Below are 23487 nucleotides of genomic sequence, written 5' to 3' on the forward strand. Positions count from 1 at the left end.
TGGCTGCCAGGTATGCGTCCCCTGAAGCTGTCGCTGTAAGCACCTGGCGCAGCTGCAGGGGGCAAAAGCCAATTTCTGGGCTGATGCACGAACAGGATGTTACACACGGCGATGTCAACATGTTCTCTGGGGAAGCTAATGGGAGGTGCACGGTAGCCCAATTTCTTTCCAGTGTGTCCACAAAAAACTGCTCAAATTTGTTGATGGGTAAAACGACAGAAGATCAGTGGGAGATGTTCAAAAAGAATTTAACTTGATACAGAATCAGTTCATACTCCGAATGCGCTGGAGCGTTATTTGCTATAAAAGCAGTCATGGGTGACAAAAGAGGTAAGGGAGAACATAAAATGAAAATTAAAATAATGTAAAAACTAGCACAAGTTCTGGCAACTGGGAGGGAATCAAAGGAGAAAATGTGACAAAACGACAGAGCTACAAAAAGCTATTATGAACAGAAACTTGTCAGTGATATTAAGGTCAAAATGAACCGTTTTACAATTAGATTAACAAAAAGAGTGTGGTCAGGTGCAATGTGGGCTTCTTCAAAACTGATAACCGTGAGACTTTCATCGAAAACAAGGAAATAGCTGACATGTTCCATAATTCCATTGCATCTTAATTTACAGTAGTAGTGGAAAAGGATAGCCTCAAAATGAAACTAATACTAAATAAGGGACAGGGACACACCAAAATTAACGTAGCAAAATAACAGTAATTATGTAAATAATGACATTAACGTTTGACAAATCCGCAGGACCAGATGTATTTCATCCCAGGTTTTAAAGGAAGTAGGTGAGAACATCGCAGATGTTATTTATATAAACTACCAGAAGTCGTTAAATAACATCCCTCATAAGAGACTGTTAGCTAAAGAAGCTTCTGGAATTGAACGAAAATTAGTGATCAGGGATACGGTAGCATAGTTGTTATGTTACTTCACTAATAATCTCTAGGCCAAGACTGATGATCTAGAGACAAAAGTTCAAATCCCACCACGGCAGCTGGGGAATTTAAATACAGTTAATTAATTAAACATGGACTTTAAAAGCTAGTATCTGTAATGGTGACCATGAAACTAATGGATTGTCGTAACACCCCATCAGTTTCACTTCTGTCCTTTAGGGAAGGAAATCTGCCATCCTTACCTGGCCAGGTCTTTATGTGACTCCAGATCCACAGCAATGTGGTTGACTCTTAAGTGCTCTTTGAAACAAGTATAAAAAGCCAATCTGTACCAAACTGCTACAAAGGACCACCGATAAATGTAATGCCAGCCACGCCCACGTCCCACGAACGAATAATTAAAAAATGACCAGGTTAGGAAATTGGCTCAACGGCAGGAGGCCGAGAGAAGGGAAAATGGGCAGGTACTATAATTTGTAGGATGTGACTTGTGATGATCGCAAGAATCTGTGTTGGGATCTCAACTATTTATCATATGTGTTAATGATTTAGGTGATGGGATAGAAAGCCACATATCGAAGTTTGCCAATGACACAAAGGTAGGTGGCATTGTAAGCCGTATAGCTGGAAGCATAAAATTACAAAGGGATATCGATCGATTAAGTGAATGAGCAAAACTATGAGAAATGGATATCAATGTACGCAAATATGAGTTCATCTACTTTGGACCTAAAAGGGGAAAGTACAGAGTACTTTCTAAATGAAGAACAACTAGAATTAGTGGAGGTCCAAAGTGACTTTGGAATCCATATACATAGATCATTAAAATGTCGATGACAAGTATAAAAAATAATCACAAATGAATGAAGGCCTTTAAACTAGAAATCAAAATTGTAGACAATATGCTGCAGCTAGTCAAAACCCTGTTTAGATTACACCTAGAGTAATGTGAGCTGTTCTGGGTACTCCCACTTTAACCAGGATGTACTGGCCTTGGGGGAAAACAGCGTAGATTATCTGGATGGTACATGGAGTTCAAGGGTTAACTTACACGCAGAAATTACAAAAAACTATAGATGTATTGCCTGGAATTTAGAATGATAATGGGTGATGATATAAAATTTTTGAAGATAATGGGGCAAAAAGTCCGGCCTCGGAGCCGGCGAGACTCCCCAAAAGCCGCTTTTTGGTGCACCATGCACATGCGCTGATAACTGGCTTTTCCGATCTGCCAAGTTTTGGCTTGACAGATCGCACACATCCCCAAAGCCAGGAAATTGGCGCGCGTGAGTTTGGGCTGATTGTCCAACTCTTGCCCAGCGAATGTCCTTAAAACTCTTGCGCCTGGTAAAAGGAGTTGCATAACCTACTTTTACCAGCATGAGAGTTTTAAAGCACATGAAAATAAAAATTAAACATATATTTTTATGTTTTAAAACCCCGGCCACAAAGGTAAGGTTATTTTAAACCCGATTAAGCCACTTTAAACTAAAATCCCCCTCAAATATTTTTCCAATACATTTAATGATATTTAATTTCAATTAATGTTCCTTATGTGAGGTTTGTTTTTTATTTTTTATATTATGTTGGGTGTGTTTGGTTTTGTTTTCTCATTGATAGCAATAATGACTCGTAGATATGGGGTTCTCATTGCTATTAATGAGAATACTGTACCTTATTGATTGGGTTTGAAACTCGAGGATGGCAGCACACTGCGAAGCGTGTGATGAGAAGGCCTTCACACTGCAATTGCAGGCGCCTCTGGGACACCAGGTAAATTAGTAAAATATTCTCCCGTTAGAGGTGTTTGTCTGAAGGAAGCCTCCGACCCGAATTTGAGGCCCATTAAGGTGAACTGATAGGGGAGATCTATTTCCTCTGATTCGGGAAGAGTAAGACTAGAGGGCATAGTCTAAAAATTCGAGCCAGGCCTTTCAGAAGTGAACTTATGAAACACATCTATTAACGACATCTATTAACGTATGGTAGAAGTTTTGCACTCTCTTGCACAAATGGCAACTGATGCTAGGTCAACTGTTAATTTTAAAGCTGAGAGTGGTTTCTCTTAACCAAAGTTATTAACAGATATGAGGCAAAGGCGGGAAAATAGTGTTAAGTTATCGACCAGTTATGATATCACTGAATAGTAGATTAGTCTCGAGGGGCTAAATGGCGTACCCCTGTTCCTATGTTCCTCTATTCCAATGTTCCCACGTTCCTATATTCCTAAAGGGGTATTGGTTAAAGACTTGAACGCGAGACCTTGAAGGCCAATGTAGAAGAAGGATTGGAGGGCACGTAATCGGATAGCTCTTTCTAAATGAGGGCATGGGCACAATGGGCCGAATTGCTTTCTTCTGTTTTGTATCGTTTTATGACTTCATGAAGCAATTATGATCAGTTATCGCTGCGATAGGACGAATATTACTTAACTCTACAAATACCTTCATCGAACAGCTCACCATGTCCTGGACTTTGGTAAGTATAAATATTTTATTAAGATAAAATACTGCTTAAATATAACCTGTTCAAACAAGGTAACCAGAAGTGAATCGTTGGTTTAGGTTGGACTTTGAATGCTACTATTATATAAATATGGGCGGTCAAAGTCCGACGACTCACCCCCATGACGCAATCATTGGCAACTGTGTAAAATGGACAATATCTGTTCAGCCCCCCGTTACACAACTCTCTCGATTTTCCTTATCGGAAGCTAAAATCGGATGAGTTGTAAGAAGAATGGCTGATCTGATATCCCCCATTTACGACTATCGGCAAAAGTTGCAATGAAGTTTCAAAGGTATGAAATTCTACTAGAATATCGAGTCATCTCGGACGGGTCATTTAACCAATTAGTAGTGGGTTTAAACTGGTACCTTTGCATTGCCTGGGTATACATTGGTCTAGTGCATTCAGAATTGAAGGAACTCCAGCAACAACATCAACTAGTTTTAATATAGCACCTTTAATTAGTAAAACATCTCAAGCCGCTTCACAGTAGTGTTATGAATAATCATTGAACATAGTTCCTACCCTCAATAAAACCTGTCAAGGTAGCTCGGAAAGGACATTTCACAGGCGTGTGGTCTGTCATCATAAAAGGTGATTATTTGATTTTTCTTTTAGTAACCTCTCCAATTCATGATATGCCACATGCAATCACATTATTATCACTGGTACTTAAAGTCTCACCCACATTTGTATTGGCGTTTTGGTCGTATATCCTACACATAATTTAATCGATGAGGTTTTCTCCTCTTCCTGGTTCTTTTAAAAATTGAGTCATAAACAAATCCCTTCCATGTCTTAGAAGTAGAGACATTATTGTCCCAGTGAATTTCTGGTGTGTTAAATCGCCAAGTATTATAGTTGGTCTCTCCCTTATTTCATCCACTGTTTCATACTAAAGATTTCACCCTATCCCGAGGGCCGATAAACTACATCCAATAATACCAACCTCTGTAACTATCCATTAATTTGAAGTAACATCATTCTACTTCTGCCCTTACATTTCAAATGACCCAGAATTTGAGTTCGGATAATTGTCATGGGCGGATGCCTCATAGTACATAACATAAGAATTAGGAACAGGAGTAGGTCATCTAGCCCCTCGAGCAGTGGGATCACGGATGCTGACCCAACCTATCAGGTTAAATGTATTCCCATTGATTCCAATCAACGAATGTATGAATGGGAATATCCCCATCAAAACACATAAAGCTTACAGTAAAGAAAACTAATCACATAATTCAAATTATTCAAAATGACATAATTAATTATTTGAAACACTTAAAAAAATGCTTTTACATATTTTAAAGGGTCTAAAAATTAACTTACCTTATTTAATATGATTTGAAACGTTATTACAAAAATGTGTTATTCTGTGCTTTAAAAGTCTTACATTGTTAAAGCAGGCCTTTACCTGCCTTTATCAGTCATAAAAATTTGAAGGACATTCGTTGGGAAGGAATTGGGCAACATTCAGCCTGCAGAGGCCTTTTAGTTTAGAAGGCTTGATATGTCAAGAGAATTCTTGACAGATCGCAAGTGCCAGGTTTAGGCGCATGCGCTTTGCATACCTAACCCGAAACTTGATGGGGCCCCACGGGTGCGTGCACACTTTGTACATGCCCATGGGGAACATGCATTCAGGGCAATTGATTTTTCTCACTTGTACTTCAATATATAATGAGCCACAACATTCCCTCTTCTCCCAATATCATCTCTTCTAAATATTTTGTCTAATTTCAGTTATATAATTGATTGATAGGCATCATTCCACCATTTTTGCTTGAAGCTAATTATGTGTAATCTATCGCTCCCTGAAAGACATTCCATGCCACAGATCATATTCATCAGATATTTGCTATTAAAACAAGCAAAGCTCGACTGTTTTTATAGCATGCATTTACGTTATTAACATTTTAATTTGTTTTACTCCCACCGTTGGAAATAAATTCATTAAACCTGATTTTATGTTTCACTAACAAATCTGAACGTTTGCTCCAATCAACATGTCGGTTCCCTAAAAGTTACCACAACAACGCCCGCGTTCAGTTGAAACATTCCCCCTCCATTCTATCTATCCTGCCTGCCAACGCCTCTATCCTAGCTTTGCTTGGATGGAGCACAACAGTTCTCTATAGTCTGCCCTCTTTGAACAGCTTCCCATTGATTCAAGAACTCAAACTCCGATTTCCTGCAGCGAAGCTTTAACCACGCGTTGGTCTGCCTAATTACCCCGGTCTGTCTTCACTTGTATGTGGCACGAGTAACACTAGGCCAAATCGCCCTTCATATTGCCCCAAATTTAATGTAACGGAGCACAATAAATACTGAAACATAATAAGGACTGTAAAAATATGCAACGTGTCACGTTTTTGAAATATCTATTAAAACCTGTCCCACCAGGTTACATCAAGATCCAGTCTCCAAACATTACTGCTGAATATCGAAATCTTTGTTTTAGATGAAGAAGCCTCTTTGCGTGGAGACATCATGTCTGAGAAACCCCCGGGAATAAAACGATGGTTTGGGCTCAATCGTGGCGTTAACCAGCAGGAAGATCTAAACATCAGCCAGATGATCTCAGTGAACATCGGCAAATGTCACCAGGCGATCAAACGCATGACACTCCACGAGAAATGTTTAGAAATCCATTGCATTTTGTCACAAAGAACAAGAGTCGTAAAGAAAAGGGCAAGAAGCAGATTATCTTTACAGGAATTAACATGAGCTCCGCGACATCTGGTGCTACATTGAAATGTCCAATACAGAAATGGACCAAATAGTTCCCACCGTGACCGAATGTCACACCAAAATATCTACAAAGATCAGTATGAAGCCTGAAATATTTAATCAGAACCAAGGGGAATCTGTGGTTCATGAAACTCTGCTCAGCACGGATACAGACCGTGATATCAGCCCCCGACTCATAGTGAAGCAAGATCTAAGTCCGGGGCTGCAAGAAAAAGGAGCCAGCGGGTATGACAGAGGCGCGCACACATCCGGTGAGAGTACTCTTTGTGTTGAACTGATATATCCGCCTTTATTTAAATTCAATCCAGTAAGCCTCATTCTGTGTGTCCAGTCTCTTCTCATTCTGTTGTGGATTCCTACTTTTATGAGATTGTTAACTCTTTTATCATTACCAGTGAGGTAAATTATAATCTAAAAGGTACAGAAAGCTTCATAATTCACTTGCGAACCTCTACCAAATTTTACACTCAATCTTGTTTCAACAGCAGCTGTCCTTCTGAGATAAAATATCCATGACGCCTCGGGTCTCCTTATCTGAGAATGAACATAGTTGCCTTAGAGGAGATACAATGAACGTTCATTAGATTGATCCCTGGGAGGAGAAAGTTGTCCTATAAGGGGCGTTTGAGTAGATTGCGCCTGTACAATCGGGAGTTTATAAGAATGAGCGCTGATCTCATTGAAACATCTAAGATTCTAAGGGGAATGACAGGATAGATGCTGACAGGCTATTTCCCCTGGCTGGGGTGTATAGAATTAGGGGGCACAGTCTCAGGATAAGGGGAAGGCCATTTGAGGAGGAATTTCTTTACTCAGAGGGTTGTTAATCTTAGGAATTTTCGAACCCAGGGGCCTGTTACTACTCAGACATTGAGTATATTCAAGGCTGAGACCGACAAATTTTTGGATTCTATGGGGAGTCAAAGGATGTGGAGATCGAGCAGGAAAATGGAGTTGAGATCGAAGACTGATAATCTTATTGAATGGCGGAGCAGGCTCGAGTCCTATTGCCTACACCTGATCCTCTTTCTTGTGTTCTTATGGGTTTGTTCCGCTCAAAATGTCGCCACTTTATCTGTGCTCCTAACTGATAGAAATCATCTGTTACCCCTGGTAAATTCAACTCCATTAAAGACGAAAGTTAGCCGCATCTATCTCTCCAAGCGGCGGCTGGTCCCGTGCCAATACTGTTTCTTCACCTCTGTAAATAAAGTGGCGCTGAATTCGCGGCCAGTGTGGTCGTGTACGAGGTGCACACATGCCCGTAGGAGCCGCGAAAGTTCCAGGTTTAAGCATGCACTATGCATTCGGCTCAACCAATAAAGCACGCATCCAAAGTTGAAGGGCCTCCACGGCATAGAATTAATCTACTTGCCCAGCTTCTGCCCAGCAAATGCTCTTGAAATTCTTAAGACTGATAAATCAGGCGTAAGGCCTTAAAGGACAGAAAAATACATTGTTTTAAATAATTTATACATTTTAAATCCTATGAAACAAGGTAAGTTTATTTTCATATCCTTTAAAATATGTACATTCATTTTTCAAAACATTATTTTTTTGTTTTAAATTATTAATTAAATTCAATTTGATTAATTTTAAATATGCGAATTAAAAACTGTTTTTTTCGGGTATTCCCATTCATAATGCAAATGTAACGCCCTTATTTAAAAACGGAGGCAGACATAAAGCAGGAAACTATAGATGAGTTAGCCTAACATCTGTGGTTGGGAAAATGTTAGTGTCCATTATTAAAGAAGCAGTAGCAGGACGATTGGAACTGCAAAATTTGGTCAGGAAGTGTCAGCATAGATTTATGAAGGGGAAGTCATGTTTGACAAATTTGCTAGAATTCTTTGAGGATGTAACAAAAATGGTGGATAAAGGGGAACAAGTGAATGTGTTGTATTTGGACTTCCAGAAGGCATTTTAAAAGGTGCCACATAAAAAGGTTACTGCACAAGATAAAAGTTCACGGAGTTGGGGGTAATATACTAGCACAGATAGCGGATTGGCTAACTAACAGAAAACAGAGAGTCAGGTCAATGGTTCATTCCCTGGTTGGCAACCAATAACTGGTGGGGTGCCACAGGTATCATTGCAGGGACCCCAATTATTTACAATCTATATTAAAGACTTGGAAGAACGGAAAGAGTGTAACTAGGCCAAGTTTGCTAACAATACAAAGATAGGAGGAAAACATTGTGTGAGGAGAACACAAAAAATCTGCAAAAGGACACAGACAGGCTAAGTGAGTCGCCAAATATTTGGCAGATTGAGTATAATGTTGGAAAGTGTGAGGTCATGCACTTTGACAGAAAAAAATCAAAGAGCAAGTTATTATTGAAATGGCAAAAGATTGCAAAGTGCTGTAGTACAGCGGGACCTCGGGGTACTTGTGCATGAAACACAAACGGTTAGTATGCAGGTACAGCAAGTGATCAGGAAGGCCAATGGTATCTTGGCATTTATTGCAAAGAGGATGGAGTATAAAAGCAGGGAAGTCTTGCTACAGATATACAGGGTATTGGTGAGGCCACACGTGGAATACTGCATGCAGTTTTGTTTTCCATATTTACGAAAGGATATACTTGCTTTGGAGACAGATCAGAGAAGGTGCACTATGTTTATTCCGGAGATGAGTGGGTTGTCCTATGAGGAAAGGTTGAGTAGGTTGGGCCTTTACTCATTGGAATTCAGAAGAATGTGAGGTGATCTTATCGGAACGCATAAGATTATGAGGGGGCTTGATAAGGTGGATGCAGAGAGGATGTTTCCACTGATGGGGAGACTAGAACTAGAGGGAATAATCTTAGAATAAGGATTCGCCCATTTAAAACTGAGATGCGGTGACATTTCTTCTCTCAGTGGGTCGTGAATCTGTGGATTTGGCTGCCTCAGAGAGCTGTGGAAGCTGGGACATTGAATAAATTTAGGACAGAAATAAACATTTTATTAAACGGTAAGGGAATCAGGGGTTATGGGGAGTGGGCAGGGAAGTGAACCTGAGTCGATGATCAGATCGGATAAATGGCGCAGCAGGATCGAAGGGCTGTGTGGCCTACTCCTGCTCCTATTTCTTATGTTCTTATGTTGTATAATTATGTTGAGACCCACTCACCAGAATTATGAATAGAATACTCCTACTTTTTTACAAAAGCAAAAAAAGGCGGATGCTTGAATCTGAAATAAAAACAGAGAATGCTGAAATCTCTGCGGTCAGGCAGCATCTGTGGAGAGAAAATCAAAGTTAATGCTTCGGGTCGACGACCCTTCATCAGAACTGCCAAATGTTCGAAAAGAGCACATTCTTAAACATTGAAAGGGGGAGGAGAAGAAAGAAGAAAAGGGGAGGTTTGTGATAGGGTGGAAGGCAGGAGAGATTAGAGAGACCCAGTCTCCACAGCTCTCTGGTGTAGGGAATTGTAAAGATTCACGACTCTCTGAGAGAAGAAATTCCTACTCATTTCTGTTTTAAATGGGAGGCCCCTTATTCCAAGACTATGCCCCCGAGTTCTAGATTTCCCCATGAGGGGAATCATCCTCTCTGCATCTACCTTGTCGAGCCCCCTCAGAATCTTATATGTTTCAATGTGATCACTTCACAGTCTTCCAAACTCCAATGAGTATTGGCCCAACTTGCTCAGCATTTCTCATATGAAAACGCTTTCATCTCATGAATCAACCTTCTGAACTGCCTCCAATGCAAGTATATTCCTTAATTAAGGAAAACTAAACTGTACACAGTACTCCAGGTGTGGTCTTAGAAATGCGCTGTACAGTTGTAGCAGGACTCTATTTTTATTCCTTCATGGGACGTGGGCGCCGGTGACAAGGCCAGCATTTATTGCCCATTGCCAATTGCCCTTGACAAGATAGGTGTAAGCCACCTTCTTGAACCGCTGCACTCCTTGTGGTGATGGTACTCCCACAGTGCGGTTAGGGAGGGAGTTCCAGGATTTTGACCCAGCGATGATGAAGGAATGGCGATATGCTTCCAAATGTGTGCGACTTGGAGGGGGACGTAGAGGTGGTGGTGTTCACATGTGCTGGCAGCCATTGTCCTTCTAGATGGTAGAGGTCGCATGTTTGGGAGGTGCTGCCGAAGATATCTTGTCGAGTTGCTGCAGTGCATCCTGTGGTTGGTACACAATGAATCCAGTATGCTGCTGGCGGAGGTTTAAGGTGGTGGATAGTGTGCCAATTAAGCGGGCTTCTTTGTCCTGGATGAGCTTCTTCAGAGTTGTTGGAGCTGCACTGGCAGCTATGACTTTCAGGACTCAGCCAGCTGTGGTGCTACCGAACCACTCTTGATGATGGACATTGAAGCTCCCCACTCAAAGTAAATTATTTGCCCTTACTACACTTAGTGCTTCTTTCAAGTGTTGTTCAACATGGAGGTGCACTGATTCATCCGCTGATGATAAAGGGCGGTAGGTGGTATTCAGCAGATTTCCTTGCTCATGTTTGACAGAAGATCTAAGACTTCATGGTGTCCAGAGTCAATGTTGAGGACTCCCACGGCCACTGTCTCCAGAATGCATACCACTGTGCCACCACCCTGGTGGGTCTGTCCTGCCGGTGGGACTGTACATACCCAGGGATGGTGATGGAGGAGGAATCTGGGACATTGGCTGAAAGTTATGATTCGGTAAGTATGACTATATAAGGCTTGACTAATCTGTGAGACAGCTCTCCCAATTTTGGCACAAGTCCCAACTAGTTGGTAAGAAGGAATGTGCAGGGTCGATTGGGCTGGGTGTGCTGTTATCGTGTCCATAGCCAATGCCGCGTGATCCATCTGCTTTTGTTCTTTGTAACGGTTGAGTACAATTGAATGGCTTGCTTGGCCATTTCAGAGGGCGGTTAAGAATCAACCACCTTGCTGTGGGTCTGGAGTCACATAAAGACCAGATTTCCTTCCCCGACGGACATTAGTCAACCAGGTGATTTTCTACAACAATCTGGTAGATGGTCACCATTGCCTACACTACCTTTTTATTCCAGATTAAGTTAATTGGCTGTACTTAACTTACCCAGTTGCCATGCTGGGACTTGAACTCGTGTCTCTGGTTCATTTGTCCAGCCATTTGGATTAATGTCCGGTGATGTTACCACTCTGCTCACCTTCCCTACTTTTATACTCCATCCCCTTTGCAATGAAGGCCAACATTCCATTTGCATTCCTAATTACTTGCTGTATCTACCTGTAAACTTTTTGTGGTTCATGTACAATGACCCCCAGCACCCTCTGTATCACTGCATTTTGTAATCTCTGCCCATTCAATTAATAATTTGCTTTTTTATTTTCCTTCCAATAGGACCCAGGATCAAAAGTCTCCGAACTTCCCGGACCACCAGGTAAATTCGTAGACATTTTTAGGTCGCAGGGGTCTGCCCACAGGAGGTTTCCGATCGTAATTTCTGGGCCTATTAAAGACAAAAGAGCTGATTACGAAAATAGTGACATTCTGGATAATGGCCCAGATTGTGGCCTCCCCAAGTGCGTACGGAGTTTCTACAGACCTGGGAAGGGATTGGAAAAGCTGTTTTTTGGCATGCAATCTGCATGCGCTAAAAACCGGCTTTTCTGATCTGTCAAGTTTCTGAATTGAAAGATAGAAACATAGAAACATAGAAAATAGGTGCAGGAGTAGGTCATTCGGTCCTTCTAGCCTGCACCGCCATTCAATGAGTTTATGGCTGAACATGCAATTTCAGTACCCCATTCCTGCTTTCTCACCATACCCCTTGATCCCCCTAATAGAAAGATCTCCCGCATATCAGGAGCGAGGACATTCCCGCAGCAAAAATTGGAATATTTGCCCATCTCTTGCCCTGCGAATGTCCTTAAAATTCTTGTGCCTGGTCAAAGCAGGCGCGTAGTGTACTTTTACTTGTGTAAGAGTTAAAAACATATCAAAAACACGTTAAAATAAAATAAAAAATTATATATTTGTTGAAAAACCTGCCAACTCAGGTAATTTTATTTTGGACCATCATTAAAACTTTTTTTTTAAATCGGCAAGTAATTTTTTTGCAAAAACATTTCTATCAACTTTAATTTCGATAGTGTATTTATGTGAGTTGTTTTTTTAATTGCTTTATGTAGTGTTAGGCTGTTTTTCTCATTCATAGTAATAGGAGTTTCGGACTTACGAAACTCCTCTCAATATGAATGAGAATATACTATACCTGATTGGCTGCCCAGAGCCATGTGACTCCAGCTCCAGTCCTGCGCACGTGCTGCGATTCACAGTCAGGAGAGCCCTCGAGACCGGGATCTATCGTGGGCGCTGCAGCTTCAGGTAGGTGCTCTTCTTTTTTCCAGAATCCAGTCGAATGCCCACGAGATGGAGAAACCTAGATTTCTGGGCCAATATGTTTTAGAATGTGTTCCGGAGTAACATTTGAACTCCTTTTTCCCTGAATCCTTTCAAAATGACGAGGAAGTTGAGCATGTTACCAATTTAAACATGTACATGATCATACAGATTGAGGTTTTTTGTTTACTACTCGCGACACAGACAGATCTTGACACAATGTTTGGTGAAAGCAAGGGCAAAAGTGATTTTATTCCCTGATCGATAGTAGTTAATATCTCTTCCTAAGATAACAAAGAAGAAAGCTGCAGACTGCAGGAAGATATCAATCTACTGGTCAGGTAGGCAGAACAGTAGCAAATGAAATTCAATACAGATAAGTTTGAGTTAATGCATTTGGAGTATGGAGACTGCGGGAGCAGCGTGGAGGTATAACCCTCCAGTGAGTAGTGCGAGCTGGTGCAGGAGGGTGAAGGCAGTGAAGAATGACGTCATCAAGGCCGAGGTAGGTGATTGCAGCGCGGGCAGATATAGCAGGCATGGCGAGATCGGGAAGAAGCTGCGGCGAAAAACTGTAGAGGGACATGATCGAGGCCCAGGGGAGGCATGAGATTGGGGCCAGGTGCCTGGGGGCAGCACGGGCCAGCCTACACTGCAATATGTGTGCGCACCAGGTCTGTGCAGCAGAGCTCGTCCCAGTCGTCTTGGGGAATCCTGACCATTGGACCGAGACCTAGCTCTGTCAAGCCCGTGTGTTGGCTGGTGTGCAACGGCCACCACATGTTAAAAAAGATCGACGCACAGGCATCTTCCACCCTTCAGAATGTAGTTCGGAGTTCAAATGTTACTCCGGAACAAATTCTAAAATATATTGACCCAGAAATCCCGCTTTCTCCATCCCGCGGGCATTCGATTGGATTCTGGAGAAAAGAAGAGCACCTACCTGAAGCTGCAGCGCCAACGAGAGATCCCGGTCCAGACGGCTCTCATGACTGTGCATCTCATCCTTTTTTGGCGTGGAAGCAAGTCATCCTCGTTTCGAGGGACCGCCTATGAATGCATTTGGGGAGGGCTAAAAAAGCAAAGGAATAAACATTAAATTGTACGACACTAAAAAGTGTAGAAAAACAAAGGCACCTTGGAGTGCTGTACCACAGATCCCTGAAGGTAGCCGGCGAGCTAGATATGGCAGTTAAGAAGCCATATGGAATACTTGCTTTTATTAGACAATATATGGAATACGAGAGCAAGGAGATTATGCTTAAACTGTATAAAACACTGGTTAGGCCACAGCTGGAGTACTGCGTGCAGTTCTGGTCACCACATTACAGGAAATATATGATTGCACTGGAAAGGGTACAGAGGAAATTTGCAAGAATGTTACCTGGACTGGAGAATTTTGGCTATGAGGAATGATTGGAGATGTGAGATCTGTTTTCTTTGGAACAGCGAAGGCTAAGAGGAAACCAGATTAAGGTGTATAAAATTATGAGGGGCCTGGATAGAGTGGATAGGAGGAACATGTTATCCTTGGCAGATGGGTCAACAACCAGGGGTCATAGAGTTAGAATAATTGGGGGGAGCTTTAGAGGATATAAGTTCTTCACCCAGAGGGACTTGAGGGGGTGGGGGCTGGAACTCACTGCCTGAAACGCTGGTAGAGGCCTCACCACATTTAAAAGATACTTGGATGTGCACTGAAGTGCCGTAACCTACAAAGCTATGGACGAAATGCTCGAAAGTTGGATTAAGTTGCATAGGTCTTGGTCCACAGCGCGGAAACGATGGGCCGAAATGGTCTCCTTCCGTGCTGTAAATTTCTATCATTCTATAATCCTATGATTCTTTTTTAATTCCACAATTGAAGAACTGGGCCGAAACTGAAATGTCAACACTTCAGAATAACCCAGAAATGAAAAGCAAAGTAAACTCAATTATGGAACTGTAAAAAATAATTGCCGCCATATTATTTTAAAACAGAATATACAAGGTGGATGCAGAGAGGATATCTCCACTCATAGGGAAATTAAAAGTAGGGGACTTAGTCTCAGAATAATGTGCCGTCCATTCAAAACTGAGATGAGGAGGAATTTCTTCTCTCAAAGGATGTAAATCTATGGAATTGTATGCGGCAGAGAGCTGTGGAGTCTCGGTTATTGAATATATTTAAGGCAGAGATAGACAGATTTTTGAGCGATAAGGGAATAAAGGCTTATGAGGAGCAGGCAGGGAAGTGCTGTTCAGGCCTGTATCAGATCAGCCGTGATCTTATTAAATGGTAGAGCAGGCTCGAGGGGCCAGGTGGGTTACTCCGCTCCTATTTCTTATGTTCCTATGGTCTTATAAGCTGCAGAAACATAGAAACATAGTAAATAGATACAGGAGTAGGCCATTCGGCCGTTCGAGCCTGCACCACCATTCAATAAGATCACGGCTGATCAGTCGCCTCAGTACCCCTTTCCTGCTTTATCTCCATACCCCTTGATCCCTTTAGCCGTAAGGGCCATATCTAACTCGCTCTTGAATACATCCAATGAACTGGAATTGACAACTCTCTGCTGTAGGGAATTCCACAGGTTAACAGCTCTCTGAGTGAAGAAGTTTCTCCTCATCTCAGTCCTAAATGGCTTAACGCTTATCCTTAGACTCTGTACCCTGGTTTTGGATGTCCCCAACATCAGGAACATTCTTTCTGGATCTAACCTGCCCAGTCCCGTCAGAATTTTGTATGTTTCGATGAGATCCCCTCTCATCCTTCTAATCTGCAGTGAATATAGGCCCAGTCGATCCAATCTCTCCTCATATGTCAGTCCTGCCATCCCAGGTATCAGTCTGGTGAACCTTCGCTGCACTCTCTCAATAGCAAGAAGGTCCTTCCTCATATTAGGAGATCAAAACTGAACACAATATTCCAGGTGAGGCCTCACTAAGGCCCTGTACAACTGCAGTAAGACCTCCCTGCTCCTATACTCAAATTCCATAGCTATGAAGTCCAACAAACCATTTGCCTTCTTCACTACCTGCTGTACCTGCATGCCAACTTTCAATGACTGATGTACCATGACACCCAGGTCTCGTTTCACCTCCCCTTTTCCTAATCTGCCGCCATTCAGATAATATTCTGCCTTCGTATTTTTGCCACCAATGTGGATAACCTCACATTGATCCATATTATACTGCATCTGCCGTGTGTTTGCCCACTCACCTTACCTGTACAATTCACCCTGCAGCCTCTTAACTTCCTCCTCACAGCTCACACCGCCACTCAGCTAAGTGTCATCTGCAAACCTGGAGATAATACCTTCAATTCCTTTCTCTAAATCATTACTGCACACTGTAAATAGCTGGGGCACCAGCACTGAGCACTGCAGCACACGACTATTCACTGCCTGCCATTCTGAAAAGGACCCGTTTATCCCGACTCTCTGCTTCCTGTCTGCCAACCAGTTCTCTATCCACGTCAGTACATTACCTCCAAAACCATGTGCTTTAATTTTTCACACTAATCTCTTGTGTGGGTCCTTGTCAAAAGCCTTTTGAAAGTCCAAATACAGCACATCCACTGGTTCTCCCTTGTCCACTCTACCAGTTATATCCTCAAAAATTCTAGAAGATTTGTCAAGCATGATTTCCCTTTTATAAATCCATGCTGACTTGGACCTATTCTGTCACTGCTTTCCAAATGCGCTGCTATTTCATCTTTAATAATTGATACCAAAATTGTGTGTTTATCTAACTGTTTCTCAAAATGCGGACCTCTGATATTTGGAATTAGCCCGCTTGCCCTTTTCTCTACTTGCTCTTGGTCCTGAATGTTAACCCTGTGCTTAGATAATCAGAATTTAATTCAGTACTAAAAAGGTGTTTTAACCAGAATGCCATTCAACTTCAGCATGATAGACTCAGAATTATTATCTGATGATTTGGATAAATAACTCACCATATATTTACTTCCTTGATGGCTGTTATCCCATATCTCCTGCTGATGGCAGGTATATTTTTGGCAATTATGCAGTAGGCCATTTTGCAAGATGGCAATTTAAAAAAATGTTCATTCGTGGGATGTGGGTGTTGCTGGCAAGACCTACATATATTGCCCATCTCTACATGCCCTTGAGATGCTGGAGGCGAGCCAAATTCTCCAACCGCTGCAGTCCAAAATACTTCTTTAGAGCGATTTGGTACAACTGAATGGTTTACTAAACTACTTCATAGGGCAGTTAAGAGTCAACCACACCACTGTGGGTGTGGAGTCACATATAGACCAGACCACGTAAGGACGGAAGATTTCCTTCCCTAAAGGACATAGGTGAAGCAGATGGAATTTTATGACAATCCAGAAGTTCCATAGTCACCATTACTGATGCTAGCTTATTATTCCAGATTTAGTTAATTAACTGAATTCAAATTCCCCATCTGCCATGGTAGGATTTGAACTGACATCTCTGGATCATTAGTCTAAGTTCTATACTAGTACAGTAAGATAACGGCTATGCTACCATCCCCTTAACACCGTTATGGTTGGACAATTACTTACTTGGAAAGTAGCTTCCAGATATGTGTTCCCAAGGGTCCGCTACCATTCTGGGTGCTGCATATCCAGCTGGGCAAATGTTGAGATTATTATCATTCCTAGAACTTTCAACCTCTCCTCATGCCAGTTACACACTGCTCATTCAGTATTTTCAATTTGTGCATCTCGCAGTGGTGACCTAACAGAATGTATAACTTTCTTCCATTCGGGATAGTTGAGGCCAATAGAGTAGATGCACTTACCGGGCAGCCAGATAAGACAGAAGAGAACGGAAACATATGCTGATAGGGTGAGATGAACGAGGATGTGAGGAAGCTCGTGTGGAGCCGAACCATTGGCATAAACCAACTGCCTGTGTGCGTGCCATAAATTCTATTTAATTAAATTTCACGTGCCATAATTCTACCGACTTGAAGATGTTGCCAATGTTTTTCTGCATTTCAAGTACTCCTGATCCGTTTCAAGTTTAATTCCTGAATTAATATGATCTTTTAATTGTTACCAGCTTCTATTGTGCTTCATACTTCAGGTAGGTTTTGCAGGTTATAAATAGGAAGGGTGGTAACTGTCTTTAGGACGTTTAATGCAATCTATCCATCTTAACTTCACTCACCTTTCTAATGCTTCCACTTGCTCAGACTTGTATTATTCTTTAGACATTCCAAGTTTCACCCAGGTAACTTTTCATGTGGAACATCGTGGAAATTTTAAAGGAGTATAAATGTGTTATATAATCCGTCTTCCACTGTACAGTTGGCCACTAAGGTTAGTAATGTTGGTCAGCTAAAATATAATTATAATTATTCTGAAACCAATCACCAAGGATAATTGCATCTTGGTTATTCGAAGTCTTTCTCCAGAAGTGATCTATTCGGATAGTTTGAAAAATATTAAAATCATAAGAGTCGTAGTGATAAAGTTTTCATTTTCATCGCATGGCATACTGGCCCAACAGAAGGCGCAACATTTATAGAACGCAGGAAGGTAGATATAAATGGAGTCTAACTTATATAATTACATCGATGTTCCATCGTATACTTCCTCACTAAAATCAGTAACTTTGGTCAGAAAGAAAGTCACCTATCCCTCTGTCTATCTGTCCGTCTGACCGTTCGTGCGTCTCTCTGTCTGTCTTCCTGTCTCCCTGACTCACTGTCCCCCGATATCCCTTTACCCCTTTCTCTCTATCTCTCTATCTTTCATTTATTTCTAGTTTATCTGACATGCATTTTTGTATTTATTTGTCTCTCTCTTTCGCACTCTCTCTCCCCCTCTATCCACCTAGTTGGATGTGTCTTTAAACCAAGTAACCTAATGATGTAAAAAACCAAAAGCCTACAGGTAATCTAAATGATAACAAAAATTCTGGAAACAATCATGTTGAATTGATTTATTTAAGATGGTTAAGTTATGCCTAGCATTCTTGCCATAGATGATAACTCAACTTCTGAGTGTTTCTAGCATATTTATTTTTGAAATAAAATGAATCCTAAGTAGCTTTCCAAAGTAGATCATGTGATCCAATTACACAGAATTATATAGAATAAACAGCATAGAAACTGATCGTGCGGTTCAACTTATCCATGTCGGTGTTGATGCTGCGCAAAAGCCTCATCCCATCCTGCTTCATCTAACCCGAGCAACATATCCTTCTATTCCTTTTCCTTCGTGTGTTTATTTAGCTTCCTCTTAAACGCATCTCTGCTATTTAACTGAAATAAGCTTGTGGTAGCGAGTTCCTAATTCTTACCACTTTCTGGGAAAAGGCGTTTCTCCTAACCCCTATAGGTTTTATATTGATTATCTTACCCATATAGTCTCTTGTGGCCTTCTGCACAAGTGTAAACATCTTCCCTACGTATATCCTATCAAACCATTTGCACAAATCTCTGTTGTGTTTGCATGTTTACAGGGCTTTATGAATCTGTCTCGCTACTTTGAGAGATTAGTGCATCTGCATCCCGAGATTCTTTTTCTCCTCTACCCTGTTAGACTCTTATTGCATAAGGAATATATTCTTCTTCCTATCAAAATTCACCACGTCATACTACTCTATATTGAAATTCGTTTGCCAATTTCATATCCATTGTGCAAGTTTATTAATGCCATTTTTATTTTCTCGAAGCTATTAACTATACCCCTTGTTATTAACTATACCCCTTGTTATTAACTATACCCCTTATTATTAACTGGACCGCTCGTTATTTACTATACCCATCGTTATTAACTACGCCCGTCACTTTCTTTCAAGCAAACATTTCGAAATTGTACTTCTGCTTCCCAAGTCCAAATCAATCGTACTGGATATATTTGTCTCACATGTTTTATGCACGATTGATATACAACAGCTGAAGACGTTTGGTTGAAAATTTCTGCATTTTTTTCCAGTTTGTCCAGGAGCTCGTAAATGGAGAACATGGAAATGAAGCTTCCAAATTCCTTTTTGATAAAGTAACCGAAAGCAGAGCTAAAGGAGGGAGAGCAATGTGGGAAATATTTGTGAAAATGCAGAGTACGAAGCGTTAGCTCAGAATAATACTGAAAGAAATACGAGAAAAATGTATAAGGTCATTCACTTTCACAGCAGTTCAATGTTAGAACATATGTTTTCCTTAATACTTGATTGCAAGTAGAAATCATACATTTCTCAATAGGTTGCAATTTACTAAATGACGCAAGCTGGAGTCAAATTGTATCAAAAGTGCCACATTATTTACATAACATAAGAACAAAAGAATTAGCAACAGGATTAGGCCACCGAGCCCCTTGAGCCTGCTCCGCCATTCAACACGATCATGGCTGATCTGGCCGTGGGCTCAGCTCCACTTAACTGCCCTCTCCACGTAACTCTTAATTCCCTTATTGGTTAAAAATCTATCTATCTGTGATTTGAATTCATTCAATGAGCTCGCCTCAGCTGCTTCCTTGGGCAGAGAATTCCACAGATTCACAACCCTCTTGGAGAAGAAATTCCTTCTCAACTCGGTTTTAAATTGTCTCCCCCGTATTTTGAGGCTGTGCCTCCGAGTTCTAGTCTCCCCGGCCAGTGGAAACAACTTCTTTGCCTCTATGTTGTCTATCCCTTTCATTATTTTAAATGTTTCTATAAGATCACCCCTCATCCTTCTGGACTCCAACGAGTAAAGACCCAGTCTACTCAATCTATCATCATAAGGTAACCCCCTCATCTCCGGAATCAGCCGAGTGAATCGTCTCTGTACCCCTTCCAAAGCTAGTATATCCTTGCTTAAGTAAGGTGACCAAAACAGCATGCAGTACTCCAGTTGCGGCCTCACCAATACCCCGTACAGTTGCAGCAGTATCTACCTGCTGTTGTACTCCATCCCTCTCGCAATGAAGGCCAACATTCTACTCGCCTTGCTGATTACCTGCTTCACCTGCAAACTAACTTTTTGGGATTCATGCACAAGGACCGCCAGGCCTAAAAGAGTTTCATGCACAAGGACCGCCAGGTCCCTCTGCACCGCAGCATGTTGTAATTTCTCCCCGTTCAAATAATATTCCCTTTTACTGTTTTTTTTTCCAAGGTGGATGATCTCACATTTTCCGACATTGTATTCCATCTGCCAAACCTTAGCCCATTCGCTTAACCTATCCAAATCTCTTTGCAGCCTCTCTGTGTCCTCTGCACAACCCGCTTTCCCACTCATCTGTGTGTCATCTGCAAATTTTGTTACACTACGCTCTGTCCCCTCTTCCAGTTCTTCTATTTATATTGTAAACAGTTGTGGTCCCAGCACCGATCCCTGTGGAACACCACTAACCACCGATTTCCAACCCGAAAAGGACCCATTTATCCCGACTCTCTGCTTTCTGTTAGCCAGCCAATTCTCTATCCATGCTAATACATTTCCTCTGACTCCGCTACCTTTATCTTCTGCAGTAACCTATTGTGTGGCACCTTATCGAATGCCTTTTGGAAATCTAAATACACCACATCCATCGGTACACCTCTATCCACCATGCTCGTTATATCTCAAAGAATTCCAGTAAATTAGTTAAACATAATTTCCCCTTCATAAATCTATGCTGACACTTCCTGACCGAATTTTGCACTACCCCTCTCTGAGATATTAACACAGTCTTTTATAAATTGAGAAGGTCTGGTGTTTTACGCTCCCAGGGTGACCGTCTCAGTTCACCTCCAGCCTTGGGTGAGTGTTCAGAGTCTGTTGTGACTGGTGGCTAGGGGGCTGACCTGGTGGGAGTGACAATGGCAGTGTCAGGGATTGAAAGTCCATTTTCATTGAACATGTCAGGGATTGAAATTTCCGATTCAGTGATGACCACCAAATCCTCTGATGACTGGGAGTAGGTTGGTTGGTCGACGATTGTCTCTTCCTCCGACTGTTCTGTTTCATCTGTGTGCCGCAGTTTTGTTTGGTCCATATGTTTCCTGCATGTTTGCCCATTTTTGTGCTTGACAATAAAGTCTCTGTTGCCTCCCTTGGCCATGACAGTACCAGCGATCCACTTGGGACCCTGGCCATAATTCAGAACATATACAATATCATCTGCAGAAATGTCGCGTGACACAGCTGCGCAATCGTGATATGCTTGCTGACATTGTCTTCTATATTCAACATGATTATTCAAGTCAGGGTATACAAGAGATAGCTTGGTCTTAAGACCTCTCTTCTTCATTAGTTCAGCAGGTGAGACTCCGGTAAGCGTCTGTGGGCATGTCCTGTAACTAAGCAGTATGCAGTGACTCTTGGGTTACTCGCTTAATACTGTGCCTTATGATTTGGACAGCACATTCTGCTTGCTCATTGGATGCAGGTTTGAACGGTGCTGACCTTACATGTTTGATACCATTGAGTTTCATGAACTCTTGAAATACCTGACTCATGAAGCACGATCCGTTGATGCTAACAATGATGTCAGGCAGACCATGTATCGCGAACATGACACTAAGATTCTGAATGGTAGCTGTGGATGTGCTAGATGACATGATTATACATTCCATAAACTTCGAATATGCATCCACTGCAACAAAAAACATCTTCCACAGGAAGGGACCTAGAAAGTCTATATGGATCCGAGACCATGGTTCCGTCGACAACAGACTCGGCGATTCCACTGGTGCTTTGCTGAGTGGCATGCAAGTGTTGCACTGATGCACGCATGATTCATGCTCAGAGTTAATTCCCGGCGACCATATATGAGACCTCGTGATGGCTTTCATTATTACAATGCCGGGATGTGTGCTTTCTAGCTCATGTACAAATTTCTCTCTCCCTTTCTTGGGCATAACAACACGATTGTCCCACAGTATGTAATCCGACAGAATAGATAGTTCATCTTTGCGACGAATGTAAGGGTTGTTCTCCTCGCACATTTGCCTGGGTATGGAAGACCAACTACCTTTGAGGATGGAACTCTTCACCACCGATAAAATCGGGTCCTGGCTGGTCCAGGTCTTAACGTGTTGAGCCGTGTCAGGGGTTCCTTCACTCTCAAAAGCATTCCTAACTAACAATAGGTCCGCCGGTTGTGGCATTTCCACCTCCAATGTGGGCAACAGCAGAAGGCTCAAAGCATTGTCACAATTCTCGGTGCCAGGTCTATGGCAAATGACATAATCATAAGCGGATAATGTCAGCGCCCACCTCTGGATGCGGAATGAAGCATGGGTATTAATAGCTTTGTTTCCAGAGAACAGTGAAATGAGCGGCTTGGGATCTGTCTCCAGTTCAAACCGAAGACCAAACAGGTATCGATGCTTCTTTTTAACCCCATACACACAGGCTAGTGCTTATTTCTCTACCATGCTTTAGGCTCTCTCCGCTTTAGACAAACTTTTTGAAGCATACGCAACTGGCTGAAGTTTACCCAACCCATTAGCTGATTGGAGTACACAACCAATTCCATATGATGAAGTATCACAGGCCAATTCTAAACATTTACATGGGTCATAATGTACCAGCAGCCTGTTAGAGCAAAGCAGATTAGTGGCTTTCTCAAAAGCTCTTTCTTGATACGCACCCCACATCCAGGTGTCGCCTTTTCTTAGCAGCATGCAGTGGTTCTAATAAGGTGCTCAATTTAGGTAGGTTGTTACCGAAGTAGTTGAGTAGACATAGGAACGAACGCAGCTCTGTCACCTTCTGCAGCTTGGGTGCATTCTTGATGGCCTTGGTTTCGTGTCCATGGGCCTGATGCCGTCAGCAGCAATAATCCTCCAGAGGAATTCGACTTCTGGTGCCATGAAAACGCACTTCGAGCGTTTCAGTCTGAGTCCCACGTTGGCCAGACGATGTAGAACCTCTTCCAGGTTGTTCAGATGTTCCTCAGAGTCACGACCTATTATTAGGATGTCATCTTGGAACACGACAGTTCTGGGAAAGGACTTCAGTAGACTCTTCTTGTTCCTCTGAATTATTGCTGCAGCGGAGCGAATTCGAAAAGGGCACCTCTGATAAATGAACAGTCCTTAATGCGTGTTAA

This window comes from Pristiophorus japonicus, chromosome 9 (assembly GCF_044704955.1).
Source record: "Pristiophorus japonicus isolate sPriJap1 chromosome 9, sPriJap1.hap1, whole genome shotgun sequence".
In the NCBI taxonomy this organism is placed as follows: domain Eukaryota; kingdom Metazoa; phylum Chordata; class Chondrichthyes; family Pristiophoridae; genus Pristiophorus; species Pristiophorus japonicus.